Below are 10,618 nucleotides of genomic sequence, written 5' to 3' on the forward strand. Positions count from 1 at the left end.
GAAATAGGGATAACCTTTCAGCATTTCCCTTGCAATGTCTGTTGTAAGGATTAAATGAGATAATACTTGTAAAGCGCTTAGCACAGGATAGGCACTAAATAAATGCTTATTCTCTTCTCTTCCCTTCACACATCTTTCCAATTATCTCCATGTAAGGTGGTCTTTGACAGTTCACTCTACCCTTTAATACTATTAACACAAGTCTAAATGGGCCGTGCTGCTCAATGGCCAACATCTTCCCCTGTCTCACATATTTGTCTCAAATTCAAGCGATCAGGATCCTTGTGCAGCCATTTGGGTCCTCCCTACCCCAGCACCCCCTTTCCTTCTCTATCAGAATCCTTTGCATTTCTAGAGTACTTATTTCATTCTTGGGACCTCTCATTCATCCTTTATGATGGTAAAGCTATCACAGTGGTCAGCCATGTCCTCCTCCAGCTCATTTTGCAGATGAGGAAATTGCAACAGACAGGTTGAAAGGACTTGGCCAGGGTCACACTGCTAGTGACTGAGGCCAGATTTGAACTTGGGAAACTTAAGTTTTCCTAACTCTAGGTCAAGCACTCTACCAAATCAATCCACTCAGTCACCTAAGTTCCCTGAACGCTATGGATACAATGCAAATAAGACCTCCAGCCTCCCTCTCCTCAAAAACTTCCTATCTTGACTGAGGCCAGTTCCAGTGGTGTTTGAAGACATCCATCTATACCCAGAGACGAGACAGTGGGAACTGAGTGTGGACCACAGCACAGCATTTTCACTCTTTTTTGTTGTTGCCTCTTACATTTTGGTTTCTTTCTTATTTTTCTTCCTTTTTAATCTGATTTTTCTTGTGCAACAACAGAATTGTACAAATATGTATGCAGATATTAGTTTTAACATATACTTTAACATATTTAATATGTATTGGACTACTTGCCATCTAGGGAGGGACTGAGGGGAAGGAGGGAATGTTTGAAACACAAGATTTTGCATGAGTCTGTTCATGTCCTTTGACCATTTGTCAACTGGAGAATGACTTGAATTTTTATGAATTTGAGTCAAGTATCTATCTTTATCAGAACCTTTAAATATGAAAGAATGTTTTCCCACTTTATTCATGCATTTATTTTGAAAATAAAAAAACCTTAATTAAAAAACAACAACAATAATAACAAAATAAATAAATTGTTTAAAAAGCTTTCTATCTCACATCTTAAAGTTGGAAGTAACCTCAAAGGCCTTCTAGTGTGGTCTGAATCTTTCTAAACTTTGCATGGAGAGGGACCATTCACTGGCCCCCAAGGCCAGCCAGTCCACCTTTGTGCTCTCACTACTGAGAAGTCTTGCCTCACGCTAAGCCAAAACTTGCCCCTTGCTTCATGTCTCCTGTCCTTTGCTCCTGTCTAAGTGACAACTAGCAAATGGTTCCTCAGTCTTCCCCTGTCTAAACATCCTCACTTCCTTCTCATTCATCATCCTGGCTATCCACTTGGACAATCCAGCTTCTCCATGTCTTTGAATAAATGTGGTGGCAGAGTAATGCAGAGGGCAGAGGATACAGCAGGACAGTGGTCTCTATAAGCCAAGGTGCTTTGCCTTTCTTAATGCAGCTTAAGATGGCTTTACTGCTCTAGCTGCTATATCACATGAAAAATTCATCCATATATGAAACATTTAAATTGCAGGATGAGGCAGCATATCACTAAGTTACATTAAATCCTGAAATAGTCATAAAAACAGATTTCAAACTGGAAGGGCCCAGTCCACATTTTGCACATAGAGAAACTGAGGTCTACACAAATTGTGTGTCTTGCTGAAGGTCATAACAGCCAAGAAATAGAGCCAAGATTCCAGACTAGGGCTGGCTTCAGAGCCAGCCACCTATTGGTCCACTGTGCCAGAGTAACAAGAAATCAATGCTCCGGCATTTCAGAGTAGGGGAGGATCACTTGGAATTACATTAGTTGAACAAGATTTCATGAAGGAAAAAAGAATTCCTCCAGGCTTCTTTTCAGGTAGGCAAGGTTGTGATAGGCAGCAAGAAACTAGTAACTTTATACACAAAAAAGTAGAGTTGAGAATAACCATGATGTGTCCAGGGGAACATGAAGTAATGGGCTTTTCTTGGAAAAGAAAGTTCAGGTTTTCTAAGCAGAATGGATTCAGGTCTACAGAAGGGCCGGGATGTCCAGCTGAGAAGGTCAGCTTTATCCCTTTGGCAATGGGTCGAATGTAACTGCCGATGATTTTTGGTATTTAAGTTGTTTTGGGGCTGGCTGGGCCTTCTTGACATAGTTATCTTGAAGATGGCAATTGAGAACCTGGCATGTACTCTGTAGTTGGCTGTTGAGGAAAAAAAAACTCTCACACACGACTTCCAAATTAGATCATGTGGATCTCTAAGAAGCAGCTGATGCATATAGTATATTGGGTGTATATGGCTGAGTTCATATACTGATTTTTCTGTTTCCTGAACATGTGACTTGGAAGTTGCCCCTCTTCTCAAAAGCTCTGGAGAATACAGATGGCAATGCTCACTCTTCTCATCTGGGACTTAACTGACATAGTAGGTTGTAAACTATCTCTATTAGATTGTGAGCTCCTCGAGGGCAGATGCTGCCTCTCGCCCATTTTATATCCTCAACTCTCATCACAATGGCTGGCGCCAAATCGGCACTTGATCAGTTTTGATTGATCCATCGATAGAGTTGATAAAGTACTTGGCAAATAGTTGTATGCTCTATCCTGGAAATATCAATGGTTGCTGTGCCTGTGCTCACAAGGGGGCTAGAATGCGAAGCAGAAATCCAAGTATGGCTGCCAGTCTTAGATTGGTTTGCATATGCGGGAGGGATTACTCTTTTGCCCCCTTCATCCTATAGGCTTGCTCTATTTTTCCAGGCAGACCTCTGAATTCTAGGAAGGACCCTGCCTACAAGGGGAACTGAAGTGTCCATGACAAGTTTCCATGAATACTACATGGGAATTTTCAATGTATTGGCTCTAGTTAGAATTGATTTCTTCCGGAAAATAGGTATTGGTTCCATCTGAAAAAGTAATAGAGAAAATGCTCTGATGTAGCAACTGTATATTCAAGTGATGAATAGACTGAAAGCAAGTACCTGATCTTGGTGGCAGTTTCAATATAACTGATTGTCATTGTTTCACTTAATGGGTGCAGCTTTCAGGACAAATTGGCCGATGTGCACATGAACCGGCTGAGATAATGTGCAATTGTCATGTTTCTAAATCAACGTCTTGTCCTTTCAGTAACTGATTTCTATAATCTCTTTCTTAGAGCGTCCTCTTGAATGAATGAGTGAGCTGCAAGAGTGGGAAATGGAAAGGAAACTGCGGCCCCAGTGGATTTCAGGTAGGACTGGTTTTTTAAACTTATATTTCTTTTTTTTATTTTATAATTATCATTTTTTGACAGTACATATGCATGGGTAATTTTTTTTACAACATTATCCCTTGTATTCATTTTTCCAAATTTCCCCCTCCCTCCCTCTACTCCCTCCCCTAGATGACAGGCAATCCCATACATCTTACATGTGTTACATTAAACATATTTCAATCTGAGAAAGAGTGATCTTGAATTTTACTGACCTGCTTGTCTTAGATTCTGATGATTGGAACAGGTTCTTGGCCCCAGGTAACTTGCTTAGGGAATTTTCCATCTTGGCTCACCTATTAGTGGTCTGATCAAAAGAAGAGTATGGTCATTCTCAAGGGGAGGACGCCCATGAGTCCCTAACGGTTGTAGTGGCACTCTCGCCATGCTTCCATATCCACCTGTGCCCCTTTATTCCTTCGTCCTGTCTTTCCTGTCTCTTCATCCACTTTCACTCACATATTCTCTCAACTGTCTCTTTCTTTGCTGCTTTGCTCAGTTCTTGCCTATTCCTTAGACTGACTCACTGTTGACCTTAGAGGATGAGGCTCCACTCTGGGAGACAGGAAGAAAGTAGTTCTGAACCAGTCTTCAGCAGTAAAATCAGTTTGTGGAAGTCCTTGAAGCTCTTTCGTTGACAGACCATGTGTGTGATTGTCAAGGTCAAATTGCTTGTTGGCATTAGCCATGGTCTAGTGCACAGATTCTCAATGTGTCATTTGGGAGTAGGACAAGAAAATGCTTTCCTCCATTAGTCGGGGCTGTGAGGGTAGCAAGAGAGGCAGAGGATGACTGGGGAAAAGAGTGAGGGAAGGTAGAGAAGAATCTGAGCAAACATCCAACTTAGGTTATTTTTTCAGTCAGATATGTTCTAAAAGTTCCTTGAAGATGATGCTGGGGGAAGAGGGGGGACAGAGAGGAAGGAGGCATCTGTAGTGTAAACATTTCTATTCTGCTGGTCACTGGTTCCCGTTGACCATTGGGCAGCCTGGTTGCACAGAACGTGATGATGGGGAGGGCCAGGATTTGGGAAGCTACCATCTGTATGTCCCGTTGAATGTTTCTTTCCCCAACAAAGACCAGGAGGTTGGATCCCCGTCTGACAGCGTTACCCTTGATGGCTCCCCTCTTCCCTCCTCTGTCTTGCTGGCCAGTGGTAGCACGCCCCCTCCACCCCCCACCCCCCACCCCCCCCCCGCAGCAGCCTCTTATTACTTTTGGGCCTGGGCTTGAGGTTGGTTACCCATGTGTGCTCCATTCCCCCCCCTTGTGGCATGTCCTTCTGTGGTGTTGGCATGATGGGGGGTGGTAAAGTACAAAGTCAGACCTCGTCTGTCAGAGCCCATTGTTGTGAGCTGTCTTTTCCATGATACAGTTTAGCCAGGAGTCTTTTCCAGCTTTGCACTCCTACTTCCCTGAGCTGGCATTCAGAGGGCATGCCATGACCCAAGAGACATGAGAAAACAGGTCTCCCTCTTCCTTGAGGTCGGCAGCTACCTGAGCCTGAGGACTTGTGGAGCACCAGCCCTTGGTCAGTAACTTCCTTGAGTGGCAGAGGGCTCACCAGAGTGGGGGGCCTGGAATAACTGCTCCCCTCTGTGGACCTGGGGAGGCAGCCGGGCTGTTGGCTCAACAACCAGTATCTGGTTTTTTCCCTTGGTGAATCTGTCCCTTGAAGGGCCCCACCTAGCCTTTCCAAGTACACTCATTAGCTGAAAAAGCTCGAATCCAGTCCAGTAGTTGCATTGTGAGGCTTTTCTTAAGACTTGCAAGAAGGTCAGTGGACTTGGCTGTAGAAGGTAGGAGAGCCTCATTTCTTGGCCTTGTGATCAGAGAGTGGAAAACAGCAGAGGATCAGTGGAATGAAAGCCACATCTGTCAGCTGTGCAGTTAGGCGTCCCCTAAATATAATAAACCGCGGGCAGCAGCATCCACCCAGTGCCACCCCAGCAGATTACTGCCTCAGCCGTCTGTGTTACAGTATGACAAGACCACTTTAAGAGAGAAATCGAGCCTTCTTCACAGCCCTCGCAAGGTTATTACTAGCTTGGCCCTAGCCACGTGGGGCTGCAGCCACAAATGGGGAGCCTTTAAAATCAAACCACATTAAAAACAAGTCACAATGCACACTGCTTCACCACTCGACAAACCGTTCCCATGGGCACCAGGAATCACAAGCTCATATGGGGTCTTCTAACCGAATGTGGGCATCGCAAAATTATGATTTATTATCAAGAAATGATTGATTTATTTACCAATTTTATATGCCCATGTACCTGGAGTCACACAAACATTTTTCCAGGTGGAAAGAGTTTATGAAGCTCTGGCCTAGGGGAGGGGGAAGGGTACAATCCCAAAGTAAGGGAGATGGGACACAGACTAAGACGGAGATGATGGACTTTCCATTTCCTCCAAGAGCCAATCCTGCCTCCAAATGGCAATCCACAGGCTCCCAAGAAGGAGGTTTTGTGTCCCCTTACTCCTTTGAGTGCAGAGCTGTCATTGGCTGTGGCCTGCATTCATATTGGGAAACAGCTATTCTCTATGCTGTTGGGATCTCTTATTTGTCCTGGGCTCACTGGCTTTTTGATCAATCATTTCCACTGGAATCCAAGGCCTCCTGGGGAGGAGGGACTAGAGCTGTGATTTCAGTAATATGGGGGGCTCACAGATGAGAAAACTCCTACTCCCTAACCAGGTTGGCTGGCCTCTTGGCTTGATTAGAGAAGAGGTCTTTAGAGTAGCCGGAGGCATCAGGAAGCCGAACTTCTCAGAATTAGCCAAGCCGGACCATGCCATCTGTGAACATCAGACTTGGGCCTTCCAGGCTCTAGAGCCAGTGCTATCTCCCATTCCGGGCTGCCTCTCACATATCTCCCACCCCCATCACTTTTTCTTCTGAATTGGTTGTGATTACTGACAGTCCCAGGGCCGCTTCTTGTCACAAGCTTCCATTCCTGAAGAGCAATCATTCGCTGTGTGGGGCGCAAGCATCCCTTCTCCTTAAATGCTGGGAAGCCAAGCCTTGTGGGCAGCTGTGGCTGATTATCAGGATTTTCAAATTGACTCCACTGCTGAATAGAAGCAACTTAATTCTGTGTCTAATTTTAATCTGCATTTCATGTCCAGCCCTATTGTGTTAAAGCATTTGTTAACATTTAAAGAGGGGGAGCTGATGGTATTGATCCCTGTTGCTTAAATTGGCTAAGGTGATCAATTTGGGTTGTAAACTTTTCATGTTTAAATGCATTACCTTAATACCATTTAAGTATGATCAATTGTCAACCCCATTAACCCATGGTGTACAGCCCAGATTTGGAATTAATTCAGCCTTTTCAGGATGATGGCCTATGGAGCACATTTTAATAGTTCTACAGCAAAGCCAGTGGGGTGGGATCTTGCGGCCTGGATGTTTCCCTGTGGGCTTTGTCTAAAGTAGGTTCTCTTTCTTCTCTCAGGCTATTAGAGCAAATGACCAAAAGCCTGCTCCTCTCAGTTCTCCCCCTCCTCCATTAACCCTTGCACAACTATATTGTAATCATTAAAAAGGCAGCTTTACAAGCCCGTACTAAGCATGGTAGGAAGGATTGATGGATTGCCAGAACTTGGGAAGAGGAAGGGACCTCAGTGGCTACTCAGACACACCAAGGAGAGCTTGGCTGTGCCACATTCAAGCAGTAGTCAAGCTTCTGCTTGAATCCCGCCTACCTGGGCACTCCTTTGATTTTTGAGGAGTTTTGGCTGATGCCGAGCCTAAATCTGTCCATCAGCAGCTTCTACTCATTCCTTCCGGTTTTCCCTTCTTGGGCCGACTGGAATGAGGCTCATCCCTTATCCATGTGACCCCATCGAGTCTTTGGTTCACTTGCGGGCTCCCCTGAGTCTTCTCTTCTCCAAGTTAAGCACACCCACCTCTTTCCCTGATGTTCATATGATACTGATTCTGAGCCCCTGTCCCTTCCGGTTGGTCGCCTTTCTCGGGAAGTTCTCCAGTTTACCGATGTCCTTCTCAAACCATGCTGCCCAGAAGTGAAACTAGTACTGACGATGGGCTTGTCACCTGGCATTTCTGGAAACAGCCCCTCCTTAAATGTAAACCAAGAACTCACGAGCTGTTTTCGCCACCATATTGGCCTGCTGCCTTTTTTCCACATGGACAGTGTAGACGGTGTGCTTTATCAGAAACCTTGCAAACGTCTAGGTAAATCTCATCCACGGTATTGCCATCGGGTACTCATTTACTCATCTCGTCAGAAAAAGAAACGAGGCTAGCGCGGCATGATGTGGAGTGAGGCTGGCTCTTTAGGTTCACTGCCAATCAGATCTTTCTAGATTCTAGACTTTTCCCCAGAACAGAAAGTAATGTCATTTGTGGGTTGTCTCTTCTCCTCTTCTTGAAAATCCAGACAATATTGGCCCTTCTCTGTCCTCCCTTGTTCTTTTATATCCTACTGAATCGTCCAGAATCTTGCTTTTCTTACAACTCTGAAGCAGACAGCATGTGCATCTGGAAATTGGTCTTAAAATTGTCTTCATTTTCTCCCAGATTTTACCAGATTTTGCCACCCCAAATTCAAGTCACCCAAGATAATTTTCTTCTCCTTGTTTGATTTCTGTTTCTTGTCGCACAGACTTCTTTCAGAAAAGTCAGAAGTCAGAAACTCATTCTGGGCTTACTAGCAACATTTGTTGTTGTCAGTAATTTTGGTAGGCCCATTATTGAAGTCGTGATGACCAAGTGGGAAGTAGGAAGCTGATACACTTTTGAAAGAAACTCATATGTTTAATATCACTGACATCACCTCAATCAGCTTCCCATTCATTAGGTAATCCTTGCCACAGTTTCGATATTCTTTAATTTTTACTTTTGTAAAGTAACTTTGATGAGAGGGTGTAATTTGAATTACCTTTGAAATTTCACAACTTTGAAATAAACATGTAATTTGAGTTTATTATGGAGTTGATGAGATTGAAATAATGACCCGGGACAAAGTAAATTATCATAAAGAAAGAGCTGATGAATAGCTATTGCTGTCCTAGCAAATACTCTCTGTGCATCATACTTTAGTCATAATTGCAACAGGTAGGCTCCCACAGATAAACTATCACTAAAGGTCCTTTCAATGGTGTATGAGTAAATGCTTAACAACCAATTCTCTGAGGGAAAAAAAAAGTACGCTTGACGTACTTTTGATTTTATTCTCTGGTATTTCTATTTTATCCGTCATCTTCTAGGCAATCAACAAAACAAGAAAGGAAGCCTCTGACGTGTGCCATTTGCTGAAGTGGAAGGGTCCAAGCTAAAAAAGTGAACAATCAACTCTCAGGAGGCTGTGGAAACTGGCCCTATCATACCCTTTTCCCTCTCCGTGTGATAATAGGCACCTTGTAGAAGAAAGACGCTTGCTTGTTGTTTGGTTTTTGCTCTGAACTGGAATTGAGCTTTTTACAGCTGTTTTCCTTTCCCCAAAGGATTCAGAAGCATTCTTTCATTCTTAACCAACCAATCATTAAAATCTCATGGGAAGAGGGATTTTGGGGGGGATGGAGAATGAATGGGGGAGCTCAAGTAGATCTCATCTTTTCTGAGTCCAAAGAATTTCTCCTTCCTTGTTTGGTCACTTCAGTCAACTTAATCATGACCTTACTTTCTTCATTAGGCTGGGAGCCTTGGGAATGGGATCTATTGCAGTGGGTTTATCGTAGTAGTATCTCATCAAAACCATACAAGTGAGCTTTGTGAGAGGGATTTCGCCCCTCTGAACCCAGGATCTATTTAGACAGCAATTGTCTGAGACCCCTGAGACTGATGCCCGCCACCAGTCCCTGTCCTTTTCTTGCCTGGGTGCTTTGTCCAGGGTTTGTGACCCTTCGATAGGGAAATTATAGACTTCTTTTCACATGTCTTGGCTCTTCTCTTTTCTCTCTCAACTAGGCAGGGTATAATTCTGTCTGTCTCTAATTGAAAGTCCTCCAGGGGCCTTCCTCTGTTAGCCAGGAGGCTCAATGAAGCCACCAGGACCCAGTTTCTTTGCAGCATTGCTAATTAGCTGCTTTCCATTTCACCTCCACTGAACACCCTCTGATCAAACACCAAGCAGGGTCTTTTCCCCCCTCCTCCCACTTGACACCTTCCTCTTCAGAAACCCAAAGCTGCCCCAGCCAATCTCTCTCTGTTAGCACAGCTGGTCCACCAGAGGCTCCTTACTGAGCCTCCCAGGCCTTCGAGGACTCTTTGATGTTCAAAAAGGTTGATGAGCAAGGAAAGAAACTTCAAAAAGAGAGGTATTGCTCCAGGATCCTCAGGAACAATCCTCAAACCAGTGTTCTGTGTGGGCAGTTGGGCCCCACCGTTATGGTGGGCCATGATGGACCCTACTTCCACCCTGCTGGGAGTCACATCTTGGCTTCTAGAAAGCTGCCTCCAAGAGCCCTGCCAGCTGGAAACTGCTTCTTCTTGATTCCCCTGTGGGGCTCTGGGGCTCTGGGGCATCAGTTTTACCAGCTCTGACATCAGTGTTGGGTGGTGGGACTGGATGAGGCTGAGGCGAAGGGGCTTTCTAGAGCAGGCATAGAATATCTGCGTACATTCCTAAAGAGGGCAAAATCTCTGAGCCTGCCTGAGGAACCTTGGCGGCCTGGGAAAAGGGATACCGCTTGGTATCTCTCAGCTCTGCCTGCCCCTTGTTCTCCAGTGCACTGCCTGCAGAGTCTCTTTGTCTGCAGCCACTCCAAGACCTCAGTTCAGATGACCCCTCCTTTAGGAAGTCTTCTCTGCCCCCCAAATTGTCCACTCTCACTCCATCTTCACGTAACTGGCATTTATCTGTGGATCTGTGCTCCCTCTGCCCTTCCCCAACCCCAGCTGAATAGAACTTTTGGAGAGCAGGGAAAATTGCACTATTTTTTTATCCTTGGGTTTCTAGGAGGCACACCTTTAGCTGTTGATTGAATTGACTTCATGATACAGTTGGATCGAAAGAACATAGATTTCAACCTGGGAAGGAGCTCGGAGGCCATCCCTTCTGACTTCTCCTTGAAACTGAATACCCTTACTGAGGATGGTGGGGGGAGGACGGGAGAAGATACTGACTTTGCCCAAAACACAGCTTAGTAAATAAAACCCAGCTTCTCTGAATCCAGATATATCCTGTTGTTTCCACTGGACATGATTCCTCTTTCAGTGTTTTCAGCTCCCCCAGTTATTTAGAATCGATGATGAATTTCAGCTCACAAGGCCAC

The sequence above is a fragment of the Sminthopsis crassicaudata genome, chromosome X, assembly GCF_048593235.1.
Source record: "Sminthopsis crassicaudata isolate SCR6 chromosome X, ASM4859323v1, whole genome shotgun sequence".
Lineage (NCBI taxonomy): Eukaryota > Metazoa > Chordata > Mammalia > Dasyuromorphia > Dasyuridae > Sminthopsis > Sminthopsis crassicaudata.